General features: G+C 31.1%; 1 long non-coding RNA gene across 1 annotated transcript; it reads right to left on the bottom strand.

The window, feature by feature from the left end:
- Positions 1-371: 371 nt before the first annotated feature.
- LOC142324117 (uncharacterized) lies at positions 372-22,976 on the bottom strand. The gene is made up of 3 exons (XR_012756220.1): positions 22,866-22,976; positions 11,715-11,875; positions 372-7,316 (listed from the first exon to the last, which is right to left on the bottom strand). It is a non-coding gene; the product is annotated as an uncharacterized LOC142324117 (long non-coding RNA).
- Between the last annotated feature and the right edge of the window lie 221 nt (positions 22,977-23,197).

Raw genomic sequence — 23,197 nt, 5'->3', positions numbered from 1 at the left:
TATCTGGGTACTTGTATGCATATAGGACTGCCACTTTGCGTCTACGAAAATCAGAATCATTACTTTTTGAACCACTCTTGCAGAAAAACTGTATTTACATTAGTATTTGTATTATAAAAACATGTAATTTACGGTATCTCAAAAGTCTGAAAACAACAAAATATTTTTATAGCGCTGTAAACATTGGTAAATTAGATATTAAGTAACCATAAAAATTAAAACTAAACACCACTTAATTTTTTCAAACCTTATTGAAGGTTCGTGACAAAAGGAGAAATCTTTACACAATGTGTTACAATTAAACTTTTCCAGATTGAGGCAATTAGAAATATACATACAATACATGAAAAATTTTTATTTATTAGCTTCATCATTCTAAATAGTAGTTTTAATACTACATATTACCTAAAATCTACTCCATTTTCATTGTCATTTCTATTTCAGGAAATAATAAGTTGCACTTACATGATTTGTTGTTGTGATTCTACATAATGAGCCAATTTAAAAGATTTCATTCAATCTTCATCAATCATTTTAAGGAATTGAGAAGACAATGTAACAAGTTATCAACATGTCTCACTTTTTTCAACTGTTAGTCATTCAAACATTGTTCTTTGTGAAAATGTTAAACAATTTTAAACATTCAAATGTTTTAAGAGGTGCTTTTCAAATTTTATACAAAATCTATTTCTTACTTCGTTTCAGGTTTAACACATTCGCTGTGTGGGATCATACCTGGTTATTACTCCAGTGCTAATTATTTTTTTTTCATGTGTTTAATAAATACTGCAATGGAAATTGGAAGATTTAAAAAAAATTTTAAATCCTTCCTATTACAACACTTGTGCATCAGCACATTGCATCTATATTTTTGATATGCAGACAATGCTCATGCAAGTAACCATTTTACACATGTGTTTATTTGTTTGATGTATGTGCTCACACTTATTTTAGTTGCTATTGGCACTGACTGTATAGCGCATGAATGACATACTTCTCGAATGATTTGTTCAAACTATTTATACTTCTTTACACAAATAATTTATATTTCAATTATTGACAAATGCATAACAATCATTCTGAAGTATTCAGCTTGCAATTAGGTAGGTCACCCACACCACTAATTCATTAAATAAAAACAAGAAAATGAAACACACTAGTGATAATTAAACTACAAGACATAATAGATAATAGTAGTGAAAATTACACTAAAGAGTGCATGATTTTTCAAGTCGATGACTCACTAGTGCGTCATTCGCAGAAAATGTGTTCATCACTAAAGGAAAATGAAACAACTTAAGAATACTCTTGACTCTGTCGACTAAATTGGTTGAAATCTGCACAACCAATTAAACATTCTCTTTGGTTGTGCAAATTTCAACCAGTTAAGTTGATAGAGTCAAGGGTTAACTATTATTCTTCAGCGGTTTCATTTACCTTTAGTGATTTAACACATCTGCTGCAGATGACGCGCACTTGTGCATTGGTGATAAAATATGCATTGTGCAGATGCACTTGTGAGTTAACTTGACAACTCATGCAGTCTTTACTAGGCAGATTATGTCGTTCCTCAGTTTTGCTTAGTGAATTTATAACATGCTTGTCTTGTTAGAGTTTACACTAAAGTGTCTTCAAAAACTGTAACAAAAATTGTTTAATATATTTTCAAACAATTTATTCATTCTAATGAATTTTTTTATTGAGAATGAAACAATAATGCATCTCAAAAATTGAACTTTTTAAGACTTTTGAGATCCTTAGTGATATATTAATGCCGTAATAACATACTAATATGCGCTAATAATAAACATATTATAAGCTCTAATGTTAACTAAAGCCCTAAACATTAACATTTGTGTAGAAAATAAGCACATAATAAATAAAATATAAGCAGATCTCATTTAAATAATTAAACATAATCTTAATTTAGAATTCACAACAAAATCTGTTAGTTTTCAATACAAAGTTTTCATCTGAAGATTCCATTCAAACTGGTGAGCAAAGTAGGACTCTTACTAAAAGGCTTTTGACAAAAATTACTTGCGAAGTTTGACATTTGTCAAAAGTCTTTTAGTCAGAGTTGTACTTTGAAGACTATTTCCATTCAAACTGATGAGAAAAAATGTAAATGTAATTTTTATCAAAAGTCTTTTATCAGACTTCTATTCTTCTTTTCCATTCATTCATACCTGTAAGAAAAAGTAGAAAGACGCACTTGTGCTTTGGTGACAAAACATGCATTGTGCAGATGCACTTTTGAGTAATCAACTTTAAAAATCGTGCACTAGGCAGATTATGTCTTTCATCAGTTTGCTTAGTGAATTTATAACATGCTTGTCTTGTTACAAGTTTATGTTGGAGTAGCAGTAGTGTGGTGGGGACTAAGGGTAAGTGAGCCAGTCGCGGACTGGCTGCCATGGACTGTAAACATATAAACTAATCTAATTTGTATGTCAGTACTGTGTACTATATTAATCTTAAACATATGTCTGTAAAACTTTCTATTAAAACATTTGTGTATACTTAAACGAGTGAATCTTATTTCACCTGCATTTTTAAACTATAAACATGGTGATTCCGACATGATTGATTACAAAAACCTTTTGTGAATTTGAAAACTTAAGAGTGATTCGGCAGTCTTCAAAGTTAAACGTAAGCTTAAACTATTATTATAAACTATAAACATTTCGTAATTTATGCATTCTTAATTGTGGTGATGCACTGAACTTTAGTTTAAAAACATTAAACCAATAAACGTTGCACTTAATCGTTATTTTATGGGAAATCTTAAACTGAAAGTATTTTAATTTTTTATTATTTGTATGCTGATTTGTGTGGGGCTACGATCATTCCACTGCATGCTACGTTGACTACGTGCTACGATATCATTTCGCACTCGCTGAGGTATATAATCAGCCAATGTACGCTTTGCAAACTGCTTGAACGGCATTTCGCTCATGATAATTTGTATCCTTTTCATACTCATTCTACTGAAATTAATAGTTATGTGGAAACTTTGTTTTCTTTAGGTTAAGATATTTTATAAGTAATTTATCGATTTTCATGTTTATGCGCTATTAATTTTGGTGTAATGTCAATCAAAGTTGTGAATTTGTTGTATGTTGTTTTCAGTTAGACACCGATATTTTTTATTTTTGTATGTTGTCATTTCACTATTAAGTAAAGTAAATAGGTATTTTTTATTGTTAGTATGTATTTGATGTTTTTATTAAAGGCACAGTTTTTTGATATAAATACGCCTACAAGTTTTTAAAGGTAAAAATCATTCATTAGGTGAATTTCAGGTTATATGTATTATTGTTAACGAATATCTTGAAAACTATGAATTAGAACCCATTCTTAACAATAAAGAACATGGGTATTATCTGCCACATCATCCTGTTCTGAAGGAATCAAACTCCTCCACTCGCGTTCGCGTAGTGTTTAACGCATCCACTAAATCAACTTCCGGCAAGTCTCTGAATGACATTTTGATCGGACCGACCATACAGCGTGATCTGGTTTCCATCTTATTATCATTTCACCTGCACATAAACGTATTTACATCCGATATCAGACAAATGTATCGAAAGATAATGATCGAAGAAGAACAACGCGATTATCAAAAAATTCTTTGGCGTAATGATACATCTGAACCAATTCAACAATATCTAAAATCAGTCAATATCGTCTAAATTTACATTGACTGTTACATATGTTGTTACATATGGAACAGCATCTGCACCTTTCTTGGCTATCCAAACATTATTTTATTTAGCAGAAGTTGAAAAGAAAAACTTTCCAGTCGCCACTGAAGTCTTGAAAAGGGATTTTTACGCCGATGACTGTTTAACCGGTTGTGACTCATTAGATGACCTTAATACTTTAAAAAATGAATTGATAAACTTTTACAAACTGCAGGATTTGAATTGCCAAAATGGTATGCTAATCAGCCACAGTTGTTAGATAATATACCAGCTGAACATAAGGAAGCAAATTTCGTAGTCTAATCAGACAACAACACTTAAAACCTTAGGCATTTTCTGGAACCCTACTAGTGACACTTTTCATTTTAAAAAATTGTCTGAACCACCAAACATAATTACGAAACTAATAATACTGTCTGATATTTCCTGTATATTTGACCCAATTGGTTTTGTATCACCTATTGTAATAGCAGCAAAATTATTAATGCAAGAAATTTGGATGAACAAAGACCTCGCGGTTGGGATGAATCAGTTCCTGACAATATTAAACAGAAATGGAGTGCATACAGACAATCACTTATCTCATTAAATCAGTTAACAGTTGATAGAAGAGTCCTCAGTGGAAACAAGGGTCAACGATTTGAAATACATGGGTTTTCCGACGCGTCAGAGAAGGCTTTTGGTGCTTGTATATATATTCGTACGATTGAAAGTGACAATTCAATTTCAGTTAAATTACTCTGTTCCAAATCACGAGTAGCTCCGATAAAATCAGTCTCGTTACCACGGCTACAACTATGCAGAGCGCTACTGGTTGCAGAACTGCTCCATAAAATTCGTGACTCCATTAAATTGAACATACATTCTATCACTCTTTGTACGGATTCAACGATAGTATTACATTGGCTAAATTCACCAGCAAATACATGGCAAGCATTTGTCAGCAACAGGGTGGTTCAGATTAACTGGTGACTGTAAACATGTCCACTCACAGCTTAACCCTGCAGACTTAATATCAAGATCGACTACGCCAAGTATACTTATCTCTTCATCTCTTTGGTGGCATGGACCACATTGACTATCAGAAGCTGAAGATGAATAGCCTGAAGCTCTTCAAACAATTACTATCAGTCCAGAATTAGAAGAGCATAAAAAGACAATAGTTGCAATATCTGTACCTAGCTGTGACTTGGTCTAAGCTGTTACAAGTCACTGCTTTGTGTCAACGGTTTATACATAACTGCAGAAACTCTAAAACTAGAAAAACTGGTCATCTTGATGCTAACAACCTACAAAATGCAGAAATCCTTTGGATTAAACATGTACAACAAACATTTGATGAAGACAGTAAAAAAATTAAGATTGGAAAAATCATGAGTAACAAAATTAAATCGTTAAATCCATTCATTGATGAAAACAATATTCTTCGAGTAGGAGGAAGATTAAAAAACACTCTAATCGACTCAAATTACAAAAATCGAATTCTCCTTCCATATGATCATACTAGTACTAAACTAATATTTAATGTTAATATTTAACACACATTAACACACTACACGCTGGCCCTCAAGCCTTACTTTCAGCAGTGAGAACTAAATATTGGCCTATCAAAGGAAAGATTTTAGCACATTCTACTGTACGATGTTTAAAATGTTTTCAAGTTGCTCCTAAATCATCACAATATCTCATGGGTAATTTACCATCGTATAGAGTTCAACAATCCCATTTCAAAATTCTTCACAACGCCGATCATCATCAGTTAAGGCTTATGTTGCCTTATTTGTATGCATGGCAACAAAGGCTATACATATTGAATTAGTTCCTGATTTGACAACGAAAAAATTCCTAGATGCTCTTCAACATCTACTCTCTCGCCGCAACATCTACTCGCTCGCTGTGGTGCTGTGAAGAACATATATTCTGACAACGCTACAAATTTTGTTGGGGGCAAAAAACAAACTAAATGAACTTAAAAATATTTTTTCTCTCTGAATCCCATCAACACCAATTCCAAAAATATTGCGTGGCTGCCATTATTTGGCATTTTATTCCTCCTAAATCACCTCATTTTGGAGGTATTTGGGAAGCGGGAGTTAAAACTGTAAAAAAATCACCTTAAACGAGTGCTAGGAAACCATATCTTAATGCATTATGAACTAGAAACTTTATTCATAAAGATCGAAGCGTGTGTAAACTCTAGACCTATGACAGCTTTATCTACTGACCCAAACAATTTAAATCCTTTGACACCCTTTCACTTCCTAATTGGACAATCATTGATTTAAACATAACGAAACATAAATAAATTTATGTTTATTAAAAATAAACATAAACGATTTAAACATAAACAGACTTGACTACTGGCAACGCATACAACTTCTTTACCAGACTTTCTGGCACCGTTGTACCAATGAGTACCTCTCAACATTACAATAAAAAATGGCAAAGGACTATAGTTTCCTAAGGTAGGGTCTAGTAGTAATTAAGGAAGATTTTCGGCCTCCATTACATTGGGAGATGGGTCGCTTAGAAAAACTTCATTTCGGAGCTGATGATATACCTGAAGTAGCCACCACAAGAACCGCCAGGGGACTATTTAAAAGAGCTCTAGCTAAAATTTGTGTACTACCAGATAATTGTAGTCACTACCTTCAACGGGGTGAGGGGGGGCATGTTTGAGTAGTAGTAGTAGTAGAGTGGTGGGGACGGGTTAGTGAGCCAGTCGCAGACTGGCTGCCATGGACTGTAAACTTATAAACTAACCTAATTTATATGTTAGTACTGTACTATATTAATCTTAAACATACGTCTGTAAACGTTCTATTACAACATTTGTATATACTTATCAACGAGTGAATCTTATTTCACCTGCATTTTTAAACTATAAACAGTTTACTTATCACTAAAGTGTCTTAAAACATTAACATTTGTGTAGAAAATAAGCACATAATATATAAAATATAAACAGATCTCATTTAAATAATTAAACATAGATCTTAATTTAGAATTCACAACAAAATCTGTTATTAGTTTTCAATACAATATTTTCATCTGAAGATTCCATTCAAACTGGTGGGCAAAGTAAGTACGACTCTTACTAAAGGACTATTGACAAACACTTCAGTCATATGTCCTTTAGACAGAGTTGTACTTTTAAGACTATTTCCATTCGAACTGATTACAACATTTGTATATACTTATCAACGAGTGAATCTTATTTCACCTGCATTTTTAAACTATAAACAGTTTACTTTATCACTAAAGTGTCTTAAAACATTAACATTTGTGTAGAAAATAAGCACATAATATATAAAATATAAACAGATCTCATTTAAATAATTAAACATAGATCTTAATTTAGAATTCACAACAAAATCTGTTATTAGTTTTCAATACAATATTTTCATCTGAAGATTCCATTCAAACTGGTGGGCAAAGTAAGTAGGACTCTTACTAAAGGACTATTGACAAACACTTCAGTCATATGTCCTTTAGACAGAGTTGTACTTTTAAGACTATTTCCATTCAAACTGATGAGAAAAAATTTACATGTAATTTTTGTCAAAAGTCTTTATCAGATTTCTATTCTTCTTTTCCATTCATTCCTACCTGTAAGAAAAAGTAGAAGGAAATATTTAAAAATTTTTAAAAGTTGTCATCTTTTAAGTTATACACTCATCTAATGAAAAGATTATCCTGATATCAATCAAGGAATACACAAGCTTGCTGATTAGGGAATCTGTATCCACTTGAGCAATAACAACTAGTGTACAGAATAATAAAACTGACACCAGATAAACCATAAGTCCTAAGGTTTATCAGGAGCCTTTTCAGTAGTTGCTGAAAAGATTTGATGCTTCAAAGCTTTATGATAAATCCTAAAATCTAGTTTTTTCATTGTCATCTCAATTTTAGAAAATAATAAGTTGCTTTTACATGATGTTTTTGATTCTACAAAATGTACCAACTTTCATCACCTACAAAACCAAATTTAAAACATTTCATTCAACTAAGGTCAAAGTCAAGATGTTGGCCTTAATGTCAAAAATAAAAACTTACTAAAGACTTTAATTACTGAAAAGTAAAAGCAACAGATAATATAGGAATCATCTTGAAGGAATGTGTCTCTCAATCTAGTTCTTAAATAACTTCTATAAATACAATTGTGTCCGGTGTGATAAAAAACTTCAACAGTAAATATAGCCCTAAATTAGATATTTGAGTAGAAGATAATCAAGAAGCCATAGGCCATTTGAAGTAAACAATATAAGAATTATGAAATTCAAGATTTAATATGTAAAATATTACACAACTACTTTATATACTGTATGCAACTACTTAGTATAGCATAATAATTTAAAACAGAAAATGCATATGCAAATATATTTGCTGTTATGCCTGTGGGCAAGATGGATTCTTCTCACAAACCTGATTTCAGGTATTTCTAGTTCTTTTCAACTTTGAGGAGATAAGACATTATGCATATTTTTGTTGCTGCAACTGTAAAAACAAAATTAGCACGCCACAGAAACTAGAATGAGCACTGGTTTTCAGATATTTTAGTGCACCCCACTAGAATAAAGAGGATAGCTGATTACACAACAGGAGAAAGGTAGTTTTATTATACAATTATTGTACTAGTTTTTTTTGGCAGCCAAAGTTTCAATACTATAAAGATACTAGTAAACAAATGGTTATATGAACAGCTGATTTATATTAGATATTAATATTTTTATTCTACTGTTGCCACGTAAGATGTAAATAAACAAATTTTTTGGGCGTAAAAAAATGAGTTATTAATTTTGAACAATGTTGTGCAATCAGGTTTTGTGTTAAACTCTTTGAGAATGCTACTGAAACTTTTTCAAAATTTAAAAAAGTGTATGGAGATGACACTCTGTCTCAAGCCCAAGTTTTTAGGTGTTTAAAGCATTTTCAGATGGCCAGGAATCAGTTAGACGACAAACCACACTCTGGAAGACAGTTAATGTCAAAAAGTGATGACAATGTTGAGCGAATCAGAGACTTGATATGTTACGACTGGCAACAACGATTAACTGTCAGAATGATTGCAGAACAATTAAATTTGAATCATACCACAGTCCATCAAATTTTGACAAACAAATTTGATATGAAAAAAGTTTTGCAAAATTGGTCCCAATAAACCTCACTGTTAAATAGAAAAACAACATGGTGAAGTATGCTGTGTTCTACGGCGAATTGAAACTGATCCTGATTTTCAAACAAATTTTATTACTGGTGATGAATCTTGGATATCTGAGTTCAACCCAGAAACAAAACACCAGAGCAAGGAGTGGCACACTTCAAACTCGACCATGTCCCAAAAAATCAAAAATTAAAACCATGCTAATTTGTTTCTTCGATAGTAATTTTTTTTTGCCTACAGGACAGACTGTAAATCAATATGTTTACAGAGAGATTGTTGAAAGACTGCAGAAAAGAGTTGCCCGCATGAAAAGCCAACAAAGAAAACTGGATGCTGCATCATGAGTTTTTGGTAAAGAAAAGCATTCCTGTAGTTCCTCAACCTCCTCAACCACCTTATTCACCTGACTTGAGTGTGTGACTTTTTCATGTTCCTGACTTTTTACACCTCAAAGGACACCATTTTGGAATAATAGAAAACATTTAAAAAAATGTAATCGACCATCTGAAGGATATTCCATTTTCTGCGTTCCAACACTTCTATGGAGACTAGGGAAACCGTATGTATAATTAGATTGTGATTCTGAACCAGTCACAATTCATTTACAGACCTCGTATGTCTGTATGTATACATAGTTAAAAAATATATGCCATGTTATGCTTAACTATTATGTTGTTGACTATCTTATATATTGATATTATCTATTATAAAATAATAAAAACTATAGACAGCATTAATTGATTATAATTAAGTTAAAAAGAAATAGCAAAGTATTGATACACCATGTACTACAGTTGCATATTTGATCAAATGATTTAACAACAAATAGGAGGCTTGTCTTTACCCAATTCACCTCATCCACTAGTGCCTTTTTGTGCTATCTCAGCTTAGGAAACAGTCTGACATGGCAATAGAACCCTTGTGCATCTGTAGACGCAAAAACAGATTTAAACATAGTGTATGAAGTACGCATTTGAGGGCTAATATTTATGGTTGTACCTTTTGCTAACAAAAATACAATGATTACAACAGAGACTAGTGTTTTATTGAAGTACCTTCCCCTAGTGCTGACTGCCTTTAATAAAGGATAAATTTGTTCTGAAAACTAGCTTCAATCAAGAATATATACAATTAGTGTAGTTTAGAAAACATCACCATTCTCCATTCTATTAATTCATTAATAGTTAATGCTGACTTTTGAAATGTATGATTTTCAGGAGCAACGATAAGCAAAATTTTCTGTGAAACAACGGATAACTTTCACAGAACTTTAAGGAGAGATCTCCCAAGCTTACGGAGATGATGCTCTGGGATGTATACAATGTTACAAATGGTTTTCAACATTTAAAGGAGGTCATGAGTCAACTGAAGATGACCCTCAACCAGGAAGACCTTCACTTCCAACTGATGATACCCACATTCAGAAAATCAATGATCTTATGCGTGCAAATCACTGACTGACTGTCAGAGAACTTCCAGAAAAGGTTAGCATCTCAATTGGATCATGCCATGACATTTTGACTGAAAAATTGAACATGCACAGAGTTGCATGCAGCAAAGTCTGTTCCTCATCTGATGACTGAACAGCAGAAAAAACAGAGTGAGCATTTATCAGCAAGTTCTTGAACAAGCCAAATGATCATCACAATGGATTGGCAAAGGATCTCCATACTCCAAGAAAGTGCATCAATCTCAAGCCCATATAAAAGTCATGTTCTCTCTTATTTTTTTATTTTAATGGAATTATGCATTTTGAATTCTTGTTTTAAGATGTAACTGTGAACCGTGCATGTACTATCCAGGCGTTTTACAATGGTACATGGATCTTTACATGTTGTAAAGATCAGCAAAAAGAGACCAGAGTTGTGGTAAGACAACTCATGGTTTCTTCACCATGAAAATGCAACTGCACACTAGACTCAGCGTTGTCAATTCGTCAGTTTTGTGTCAAGAATCAAATGACTGTCCTCCCTCAGCATCCACACTTTACAGAAATGACTGCTTGTGATTTTTTATTTTTTCTGAAATTAAAATCAGTGGTGAAAGGGATGCTGTTTTCAGACTATTGTTGGCATTAAAGCAAATTTGTCAGACCTTAAAGCCCTTCAAATGAAGCTATTCAGGACTGCTTCACTAAGTGGAATCACTGCTGAGAAAAGTGTGTGAATAGGAGAGGGGAGTACTTTGGAGGGAACAAGTGCCAATAATCTGTCAAATTAATAATAAAGAGTAAAAAAATGAAATTAAGTTAATGAGGTTATTTTCTGAAAGACAGAAAATAGCCCTTTACCACATTGTAAAGGGCTACAACAGAAACTACAATAAAATGTTAAACAAAGAAATTTATGAAAAAAAGCCATTATAACCATTAACTTTACATACTCCAATTTAATTCAACAAAATCACATCCAGTGATTTTTGTTTAATTACCCCAAAGAACTATACAAATTCAAACGGATAGAACATATAATGTTCAAAACTAACTACCTATATAATGTTTTTAATCATAATGTCGACTTAAAAAAATCTCATCATCCATAATTTACTTACACTAAGTAAAAGTCTGCTTGCTCAAAATAATATACTCTATTTATAATGTGTAAATAGAAATAAAACATAGTTTTAAGTTTTGCCAGAAATTACAAAGGAAATGTCATCTGTATATAAATAATTGATTATTTTTAAAAAAATATGAATATAGTAAATGAACAGTTTAGGACAATAATGTTACTCTGAACATAACCAGTATAAATTTGGTGAGTAAACAAAATCATTTCTCATGTACAGAAGCCATTCCCCTCCCATGTCATTTTAAATTCATTAAAAAAAGTCATACTTACAAATTCATCTACTTGAACAACCTTCTTAAAATTAAGCTCCTTAGTTATTTTTATAGATGAGTTAAGTGGAACAATCACCAGATGAGAATGTTTTACCAAAATAAAAACATATTTTACTCTCCAGATATAAAGTGCTGGAGTAATGTAGTAAGTACTCTAATCTGGAAAAAATAGAATTCCAAATCATTAATCACACTCAGCAATGATTAATACAGTAAGACAAACACTTGTTTTATAACATATTTTTTTCTTTTTTCTTTTGCTACAGAAATTGCAATAACACATGACTGAACTAGAATGACACAGTGTAGCTATGATGTCAAAGGCAGCTAGCTAAGGTTGAAGTACACTCATGTGAGCAGAAGCAATTTTCTCACAATTTACTTTTAAAAGAAACTTAATGAAGGGGAAAAATATTTACAAACAATTAGAAATAATTACAATTGATAAATATTAGCACAGACATAAAAGTGAATTAAAAGTTACAAATAAAGTGTAATTACAAATGAATATATCTAATTCTACATATTAAATTACAATTTTTTATAAACAACTCATCATTGCTATAGAATAATTACACACATGACAAAAAAAAGCCAACATTAGATGCAACTTCATTAGTTATTTTATCTGACATTTTTTTACGTTAATCTGCGGTTATGAAGTAAAAACACAATTTTTTATTTTATCACAACTTTTACAAATTTGAAAAAAATTATCAATGTACAAATAAATACAAAGTTTTTTGCTGGTTTTAATATATTTTAGTATTTTTTTTTTATTACTATGAAGTTTTAGTAATTTTCAACATGAAATTAAACTTTTTCTAGGTCACCGACATCAAAACTTTTCTACAGGTTATGAAATAGCATGCAACAGGAATCAACTACTACATTAAATTAGTGATCAATCCAGGTCAGCACTGTTTTTTTATGCAACACATTTTAAAAGTTTAATCTGATTTTGAAGAAGTCATGCACAGCAAAGCTTTATAAAATTTTTATATAAGTATCCACAATTGTTATATTAAAGAATTAAACTCTCTTCTAGATTATAATAATAAAAATGTATTTTTTCTAATAATCTGTAAATTCCAAAATGAATAATGTGACTACACTAACTCTTTTAAACAATCATTAGATCATACCTTTCATTTCTAATTTACTTTTATCCTTCAAGTCATTTGATTGGTTTGATGCAGGTCTCCAAGATTCCCTATCTACAGCCATTTCATTTCAGTATACCCCTACACCCTTAACAATTTGTTTTACATATCCAAACGTTGCCTACCTGCACAACTTTTTCCATCTACCTGTCCCTCCAATATTAAAGAAACTATTTCTGGATGCTTTAACATGTGGCCTATAAGTCTGTTTCTTCCTTTTAACTATATTTTTCCAAATGCTTCTTTCTTTAATTTGCCACAACACCTCTTCATCTGTTAATTTATCCACCCATCTGATTTTTAACATTTCCTATAGCACCACATTTCAAAAGCTTCTAATCTTTTCTTCTCGGGTACTTCAATTGTCGAAGTTTCACTTTCATATAAAGCTACGCTCCAAACATACTTTCAAAAATGTTTTTGTGTTGTTTAAATTAATTTTTGACGTAAACAAATTATATTTCTGAATGAAGGCTCATTTCACCTGTGCTATTCAGCATTTTATATCGCTCCTGCTTCATCCATCTTTAGTTAATTCTACTTCCCAAATAAGAAAATTCTTCTGCCTCCATAATCTTTTCTCTTCCTATTTTTATATTCAGTAGTCCATCTACACTATTTCTACTAATTACTTTCATTTTTTTCTTGTTTATTTTTATGCAGTAGTTCTTGTGTCGGATTCATCCATGCCATTCACTGATCATCAGTAAATCATAGCTTTTCACCTTGCACTGCTACTCCGGATCTAAATTGTTCTTTAACATCATTAACTGCTAGTTTATGTAAAGATTAAAAACAGGGAAGGGACACTACTCCCTTTTTTTATTAGGGATTCTTTCTTATTTTCTCCAATTATAACTGTTGCAGTTTGGCTCCTACAAATATTAGCAATCTTATCTCTGCACTTGAACCCTAATTTTTTTTAAAATGTTGAACATTATTATGGTACTGGCCCAAGGATGAGGAAAAGAAAGGAAAGAGGAAGAAGGAATTCTACCCACATATCAAATTTGTTTGGAGTTGAATGAGGTAGTTAACTGTCTTGCCCAGAGCACAGGTTTGTTCATAGGTCCAAGTCATACTAAATTTTCTTTCTTTTTTTAACAAAAAAGTATTTGAAAGTTACAAATTACATCTAAAAGTGATGCAATACCCACAAGAAAAAGGAGGGAAATACCTAAATATGGAAAAACAACTTGCTCACAATTCCTATAAACTATAATGTATCTTAGCAAAATTTCACTGTCAAGTTGTAGTCTTTGCCCCAAAAATAAATTAAATGCTTCTTCATACTTCAGGTTTGGTGAATTTCCAAAACAAACACAAGGAGAAAGGAAAAAAAATTGACAACAGATATGAAAGAAAATTTACCAACATATCTAGATGTTTGCTAAAAGTGTTTTTCTGGGCCGTTTCAAAAATCTGAGATCTAATTTGATTTGATGAGGTACTACAAACAACAGAAATAAATATGCATGCACGCTGTTTTCAATCACCACTGCATCCGCCATTGTAGTATACTGATAACAGGAAACTGCAGATTATACCCAACGCAATATTTTTTTTGCCCTATTAGCTGCTAATAGTTACAAAGAGACCATTTTTTCCCAACTTCTTTCATTGTAACAAAGAGAAGTTTTCCAACATAGACAATAAACATATGTGTTTAATAATAACACACACTCAACCAACTCTCAGGGTTAAGTTGCTCATCTGATAACTTAATCCCCACAATTCAGAGTACAATCAATATTATTGTAATCACTGCCTAAATAATAAATAAAAAATAAACTTAAAAAAATTTCAATTGTGGAAAACGATGCAGTAACCAGAATATTAAAAAATAATGAAGAAATTAGAAGCGATTTAAATAAAGTAAGGCACAATGTAATTAATTAAAAATTATGTGAATAAATGGATGTAGAGGAATGGACTTTACAAAATGTGATTATGAATGATTAAAAAAGTACAAATCAGAAAGATGAAAAAAAATGGAAACAAAAAACTGCTTACGGTGGCAAAAATTTTGTGCATTACATGAAACAGCAACAGTAATGGAACGCAATATGATGTTCTAAAACTTAAAAATTGGATTGCACTACAAGTAATGTTTCAGTGAAAAATTTTTTAAATAAAAATAAACAGAAATTAACTGAAATCAGTAGGATTAATATGCTATCAGGGTATCCTGGTCATTTAATTTATTTTAAGTAAAAAACAGCAGCTAAGGTGTGTTATTAAAAACAAAACCCAAAACCAAGTTAACTGAGACTCCATTTAAGGTTAAAGTTAGCCAAAAAGTTAGCCAACTCAAGGAAAATATTAACCACTATTACTCTACCTACCTCTTATCACCTAGTCTGTAATTCAAGAATTACTTAATCTTTTGTAAACATTTGAAGAATTCATAATATCTGACAATAAGTAAATGACAATATTGTTAAATGAAAAGAGAGAGACTATGCAGAGGATTATCCCACAGTAAACCAAATCAAGCAGAACTCCATGGGAAATAATTAAAGGAGAAACAGGCACGATTCTCCTTTATTCAATAATGTTGAAGTTCTAATCTTGTTTATTTTACAGTATTTTGTTGTAAACAAAGATCATCTTAAGAACAGGTAAGTGCAAAATTTTCTTTCAGTAGCTAATAGCTTAAAATTAATGCAAAGTTTGATTTTTTTATATATTAAATGAAATGTTTACATATGTTTATGTAAATGTTTTACATAATGTTTACATGTTAAATGAAATTAATTGTGATATGAAATGAAATGTTCTCCCCAACTGTTTCACTAGGGAGGTTCCCTTGAACTATGTTTCATTATCATACTTAATGAGAGAAGAGATTATAAAATAATGCAACATTATACTTCACTATTTGTAATTATAATAAAAATTAAGCAAATATTTACAGTTTATTTTTACATTAAAGATCACACTACTTTTCAGTGGATTCTAAAGAAGCTAAATAAGTAAATATTAAATACAAAATAAAACCTTCAGAATGACAAATTGCAGAGAAATTGTTTGAGGCTATACAACAAATAAAAATGGTGTTATAAGCACTACTATTTATTAACCAAAATTTATTTTGCTAAACATGTCTATCTTAAAATATAATAAGGAAGATATACATTTAAAACACTTAGCACTGTAATAATAACAAACCAATTACAATAATCTTCATTTGTTTTATTAGCTTCTTTATTAACACACACTGCAATAACTTTTAATATTATATAAAGAGAATCATCCAATTAAGTGTATAACAGATTCTTTATTGTAAAAATTTAATGTCATTAAAGTTAAAACAAAACTATTACTACAGTTATTAATGTGAATGTTTTTACAGTAAACATTCACATATATATTTACAACAGTAAATATATATATTTTTTTTTTAATGTGTACATTGCAAACTGCTCAAATAGTAAACAATAAGTAATCCCCCTCCATTGCCCAATGAAATGATAATGATAATATGTATAACAAGTAAATGAGGTGCAAGTCTTGTACAGATTCAGGCCACCATTCCTGAGATGTTTGGTTAACTAAACCTTCCAACCATATACGTACGCCAGTATCAAATGTTTGGATATGCATGGGGAGCATACCCGGACCCTGAGTAGGTGTAGGCACAGTAAGGGCAGCCCTCTTGGGGAGGAGTGCTTTGGCCTTCCAGAAACAGAAGGTTAGGGTGTTCTAATGCGCCGGGGGGTGGGGGGGGGGAGGCTCATTCGCTGCCACAGCTCACAGGTATGACTGAGGTAACATCTATTAGACAAATACTGGTCGCCCATTGCAAGTTTAAAGATGGTATGTAAAAAGTTATCAAATGTTTAATATTTAAATTCATATAAAAGCAACTATTATATTATAATTCATATAAAAGCAAATGATTTGAAATATGAATTAACCACTAGACCAGCCCAGTGGGCTAAAAAATAATATTTACAGAAATGTAAAAATAAATAAGAAACACTTACAGCTTATTTTTATCACCACTCAAGATTTAGACAACAGACAGTTCCAGTACCAAGCATAGTCATCTTAAATATTTCTCAGCTACTTTTGAACATCTGTTACCATCTATTTACATGTATTCATTTACCATATCAAAATTTCCATGCTGATAAAATGTTTGCTTTCTTATGAACAAAATTAATAACATGAAAGTAATACTCATCTCTTATTTTCCAGTTTTTAACTTCATCCTACTACCTTTAAAATCTTCAATTTGGACATTGGAATCAAGTTTTTCAAATTTCTTCCTTACAGACTAACTTTCATCAAGTGTAAGCTTACCCAAACTAACAGAATTTCAATTCCAATCACTTTTTATCTTTTATTATTGCACATAAATCAGAACCTATTTATCTCAATATCAACAGCTGCACCCTAGATAGTTAAAAGAATGTACATGTTCTATTACAGTTTTCAATTACAAATTCTCACAATTACTGATTAATTACTACAGAAAGTCATCAACAACCAATACTTCCAGTGCGCTCTTCCTTTTGATTCTTCTCGATTCCATCCACTTTATCTACTTAAAATGGGTTATTACCATACAGAAGTTCTCCTCTTTATATTAGAACTTAAAATAACCTACTACATACAGTTACAGTTCATTTGTATACCTTACCTCTCTCACATTTTGCAACATCTTATATAGACCAGATCTATACTTAAAATGAGTGAAGTTTGGATACAGCATAGTCAAACAACTAGATTCAGACAATTCATTACCAATTTTGTAAAAAAAATTTGTTACGTTCCTTAAATTATATAGATAAATGATAAATATATTTTTTGTTTTATTAACTGCCAGTAACGCCTACTTTCCAGAACACCCTATATCAAATGTTTTTTACATATACAAGATAAGTTAGAAAGTTAAATGTTACTTTTCAGTCAATTTAAGTAAGAAATTAAATATAAGTAATTGTAAGACTAAAATTTCTAATACTTTAATATAGTATTGTTACTTTTTATCAAAATAATTCTGTTTTACATTCTTCTTTATGGAGTTATCTAAAAATTCTGTTTTTCAAAGTACATAGATAACATTTTGAAACCATTAAACAAGTAATGAGTCAAGAATTTCTTTACTACTATTGTAGTTCTCACCTACACAACATACATACATGACATCTTAATGTCAGTAATGGAGCTTGTGTGTCTGTTGACCCAAAGTGCTATGCCAGCAGAAGCTTAGCTACTGGTAGCTCCACCTCCCACTTCCGAAATCAGCTGATTTGGAAGTTGAGAGTTCCAGCGTTCAAGTCCTAGTAAAGTCAGTTATTTTTACACAAATTTGAATACTAAATCGTGGCTACCAGTGTTCTTTGGTGATTGGGTTTCAATTAACCACACATCTCAGGAATGGTCGAACTGAGACTGTACAAGACTACACTTCATTTACACTCACACATATCCTCATTCATCCTCTGAAGAATTATCTAAAAGGTAATTACCGGAGGCTAAACATGAAAAAAAGAAGATCCACCTCTCAAGGTAGAGAGTTTAAAGGTTATGAACCAGATTAAAAAGTTCTTCATAGAAATAATTTCCCATGTTAGGGGATGGCTTCATAATAGCATATGTATTCTTTATGAAGAGTGGCTGCAATCAACATTTATTTCCTATTTTAAAGGCAAATGATCTATAGGCATAAAGTCGTGAAGCCACCATTCAATGATTCTGTAAGTACCATGAGAGAAATGCAGAAAGCAACAGTACAGGTGAATTGTGGACAAATGTGAAAAATACCATAAAACAGAAGTTGCATAAACAGTTAGATTTAGGGAAGAAGAATAAAGAAACTAGATTTCTGAATTACCAAAGATGAATGAACAGGAAGGATAAGAGAGTAACACAAAATGAGAAATGACTTGCAGATAAAAACACAAAAAGCAGTTTGGCTAATAAAAACTATCGGCAAGTATATAGAAAGGAGTAAAGTATTAGTTTTACAACTATCCAAAAAGAAGCTTTCAACTATATCAAATGAAATAAACTAATGGAAATATTAAGAAGCCAAACAGCAGATAAGAAAGAGAAAATTAATTCAAGAATTGTAGCCAAAAAAGAAAATAATTATGCTCAAACCAGAGGTTTGACTTAGAAGAGGAGTATGGCAAAGGCTTGTTTAAAATGCTTGAATAATATGCTAATAATTAAAAAATGCTCTAGACAAATGATCAGTAAAGAAGGAAGAATACAAAAATGTTATAGAAGGAGAAAAACTGTACAAGGTTTGCACAGAAAACACATTTATCTTAGTAAATCAAAAGTAGGATATTCAACTGATGACTTCAAAATTAGAAGACAAAATATATATAATAAAAATGAATGTTAGGAATACTATTGTAATAAGGGTAAGTCAATAAGCCAATAAACATCTGCACAAAAGAAAGAAAACTGAACCAGTTTGTAATAAACCAGGCAATAATAAAGCTACACGTTTGAGTTTTAATACTTTCAGTGGGTTTCAATATTTTCGGTTAACATTTTATGTTAAATTCACATATGTTATTCACAAGATTCTTTTAGCACCTGCTTTTGAGACATTTAGCAGCTGAAAATTCAGCTAAAACATTGTTGCAACATTTTGTAAGTCAAACGTTTGAGCTTATATAATTCCTTATCTAGTACTTTAATCGGAATGAGACTTTGTTAACTTGAGAGAGGGCATAACTGTGTGTAACTTCCTAAAGTTTCGAAGCAGTTTCGGATGCTTATATCAGGATATATTTATTAATCATCAAATTTGGTCAAAAGTTTTTAGCCTGATTTTTTGCCTACCTTTGAAAGCTTATATCTCAGGTATACTTTCTTAGACTTTGTTAATCATATAATAATTAGAAAGAGCAACTGTTAAACAAAATCCATGCAGTTTCTTTTCTGACCCATAGTTTATAAGTGGCAGAAAAAACAGTTGGAAGATAATGCACCTTTCACACAGGGAGCAAGTTTTCCGTAATGTTTATGGATTAAATGAGTACTCTAGTAACAAATAATTTTTTATTAAGTAATATCAACTTTTTTGCTGCCTGTTAATACAAAGTTGTATTAGTTGTACCTTGCCTCCTACTGAATGCAGAGGAGATTCAAATAATTATATCTGTTACAGCAAGCACAATTTTTTAAACTATTTGTTATACATGCACAAAAATACTAAAATCATAAACAAAATGAAATGTAGTTGTAATAACAGAGTGCAATAAAGTATTACAATATTATATTACAACACATCAGTTCAAAATAAAATAAAAATATCTAAGGTAGTCAGAATTTTAGTACAATACTTCAAATTCCACTTCAGCTTAAATCGCTTCGCCTCATAGACTAGATGTATTCTGGATACATATAGCATAGCCATCCTGATGATGTTGATGGTGCTTAAGAGTAACAAAAATGTGCTGTTCTGGAATCCAGAAAGTGTCCTTTGTAAGGGGCAAATATTATGTATCATTTTGCAAACCACTAATTATCAATTCATTCATTCTAACATACTCTATTATTATTATACTCTAAAAAAATACATAACATCAGTATTTTTGGATACATTGTTTACGGATAGAAGGAACTGTGTTTTTAGTACTTTTGTTGGCTTCATAACTAGTCAACCCCTTTGAATAACAAAATACATTTTATGTGGTTTTAAATTATATTAAAAGTGCTTAATGCTGTAAATATTTAAGATTTTTGCCAGCTGTCCCAAGTCACCAAAAATGAGACATTTTCAAAATCTTACGATTTGGCGGCCATTTTTTTTTTTAATGAAGGACACTGTTAGTACTACTAGTACCTAAGAGTTAAAAGGTAAAAAACAGGCCTGTAAACCTAATCCCTCATTATTTATTTTGGGCCCAAAATTTTTTTTAAACATAACTTCAGTAAACATTACAAGATTTGGTTATATTAACAAAATGAATTTTGAGTACACTAAGATGAAGTTCCATCTTTACTCTTTCCAAAAAGCACTTTATGACACTCTGTATGATGTAAAATAAGAATGCTGCAGCTCATGAAAAGTGTGATGAAAATGGCTGTTTTTATATGTTGGCACGTTAGAATATAGCCTATTACTAAAGAAAAAGGATTTTTCAGTTCAGCCTAGAAAGTTCTACAATAGTCAACATTTTCTGGAACACTGAAAATTTTTTTTAAGATAATGTAAATTTTAGAACATTCTTTAAAAAATCTAATATTCTGAAGCATTGAATGTTTTTCCACCTTCAACTGTTTTAACTAGAAATTTCCATAAATTAAAAGTCTAGTCACATGCAAAAGATTAATTATCTTGAACGGTTTCTTACCTCTATTAACCCACAGTGATGTTTTATGGCTGTAGGCAGAAGATATTTCCAAATAAAAACGTACATGCAAAAACTATTAATATAGTTTTTTAACTTAAAACATGCATTCATGCATAAAAACAACATATACATTGTGTTTTTACTGAATTCTGCCACCAATCTAGTTAAAGAACACTGCTTAATTATCTCGCGAATAAAAGCTTATGCGAAAACGGCACAAGTCTCACAGAACACACTAGAATCTGCTAACTATAGGTGATGATTTTGGTTATGTGTTACATTGAGTTCTTTACATCTAAAATACACTGAATAATAATAGTAACAGTAGTAACATTAATGGTAAAAACCGCAATTTTGAAGAAGTAGTGCACCTAGGCAGGGAAAGTATAATATGGTTTTATTATAATATAAATATTTTTATTCACTTCCTTCTGAATTTTTGTCTGTATAATTTTGTTTCAATTCACTCGAATCAAGCCGAAAATGAAGTTTTGGATGGCACACTTTTTCAAATTACAAAGTCTCATTCTGATTAAAGTACTAGATAAGGAATTATATAACCTCAAACTTTTGACTTACAAAATGTTGCAACCATGTTTTAGCTGAATTTCAGCTGCTACATCCCAAAACCAGGTGCTACAAGAAACTTGTGAATAACATATGTGAATTCAGCATAGAAACAAAATGTTGCAACAATGTTTTAGCTGAATTTCAGCTGCTACATCCCAAAACCAGGTGCTAAAAGAAACTTGTGAATAACATATGTGAATTCAGCATAGAAACAAAATGTTGCAACAATGTTTTAGCTGAATTTCAGCTGCTATATCCCAAAACCAGGTGCTAAAAGAAACTTGTGAATAACATATGTAAATTCAGCATAGAATGTTAACTGAAAGTATATCAAAAATAACTTTTACGTGTCCACAAAATAAGTACCCCTCTTTCAAAAAATCGCATAGCAGATAAAGAGCTGCAATTTTGTAAAATGGCATTTCAGACCATGGGGAACCTCCACCAAAAATTTGATATTTGGAGATGGTCAAATGGGGAAAACTGGGCCCCTTGACATGGAATGACCCTAATGAAAAGTGAAAAACAAAAAATCAGATTGGAAAGCTAACCAGCTAGAACTGCACAGACTAAAAATAGTTTTAAATCAAAAAATGCAATAATGTCTATAAACATATTAATGATTAATGTAATGAAATGTGCTTGTTGCTCTCTTTACCTTACAAGAAAAAGACTTGATTTATAATATAGTGCTATTAACTTTTTCAGCCAACAATTAACAACCCGCTTAACTAAGACAAATTTAATTCTACCAAGTAAGGTTATACCAACACAAGGATTCTTAAAGAGATATTGTAACAATCAAAGAAAGGATTCTAATTAATAAAAACTTTATTTTAAGAATTTTTTATAATGTAAGTTTACAAACTTACACCCAATTGGCGTAGGCCAGGCCTTACAGCATTCGAAATAAACTCAACTGCGTAACATTCGAACACTAAACAGTAACAGTTATGTAAAAATAAAAGGAAAAGTAATATAATCTGGCCGTTAAACTGCAACAATCATAGCCACATGGTTTTTTGAAAACTTATTTATAAACGAACAAACATTAAAAAAAAATTATATATAAATACATTTAACAATTACCTGAAATTAAAAAAGCTAACTCACAAAATAAAGATTAAAACACCGTAAGATATGTCTAACCGAAAACGAATCAACGAAATGAGGTCCCTTTATAAATGGCACTGAGGCGGCCATGGCCACAGCATATAAATAACAATCAGAAGCGTATAAAGAAAATAATTTTATTTAATTGAAAAATTAGAAATAGTTTAGTCGGCAAGTAAATTTATAACTAAAAAAAATTTAAAAGGATGGAAAATAGTACGAGTTAAAATATTAGGACAAGCTTCAAAACTAACGAAAATTATATAACTCATAAATATATTATGGCCAGCGCTGAATTCGAATTAGGA

This window comes from Lycorma delicatula, chromosome 4 (assembly GCF_047948215.1).
Source record: "Lycorma delicatula isolate Av1 chromosome 4, ASM4794821v1, whole genome shotgun sequence".
Classification (NCBI taxonomy): domain Eukaryota; kingdom Metazoa; phylum Arthropoda; class Insecta; order Hemiptera; family Fulgoridae; genus Lycorma; species Lycorma delicatula.
Note: the sequence above shows the minus strand (reverse complement) of the source record. Positions and strands in the feature narration are given on the sequence as shown.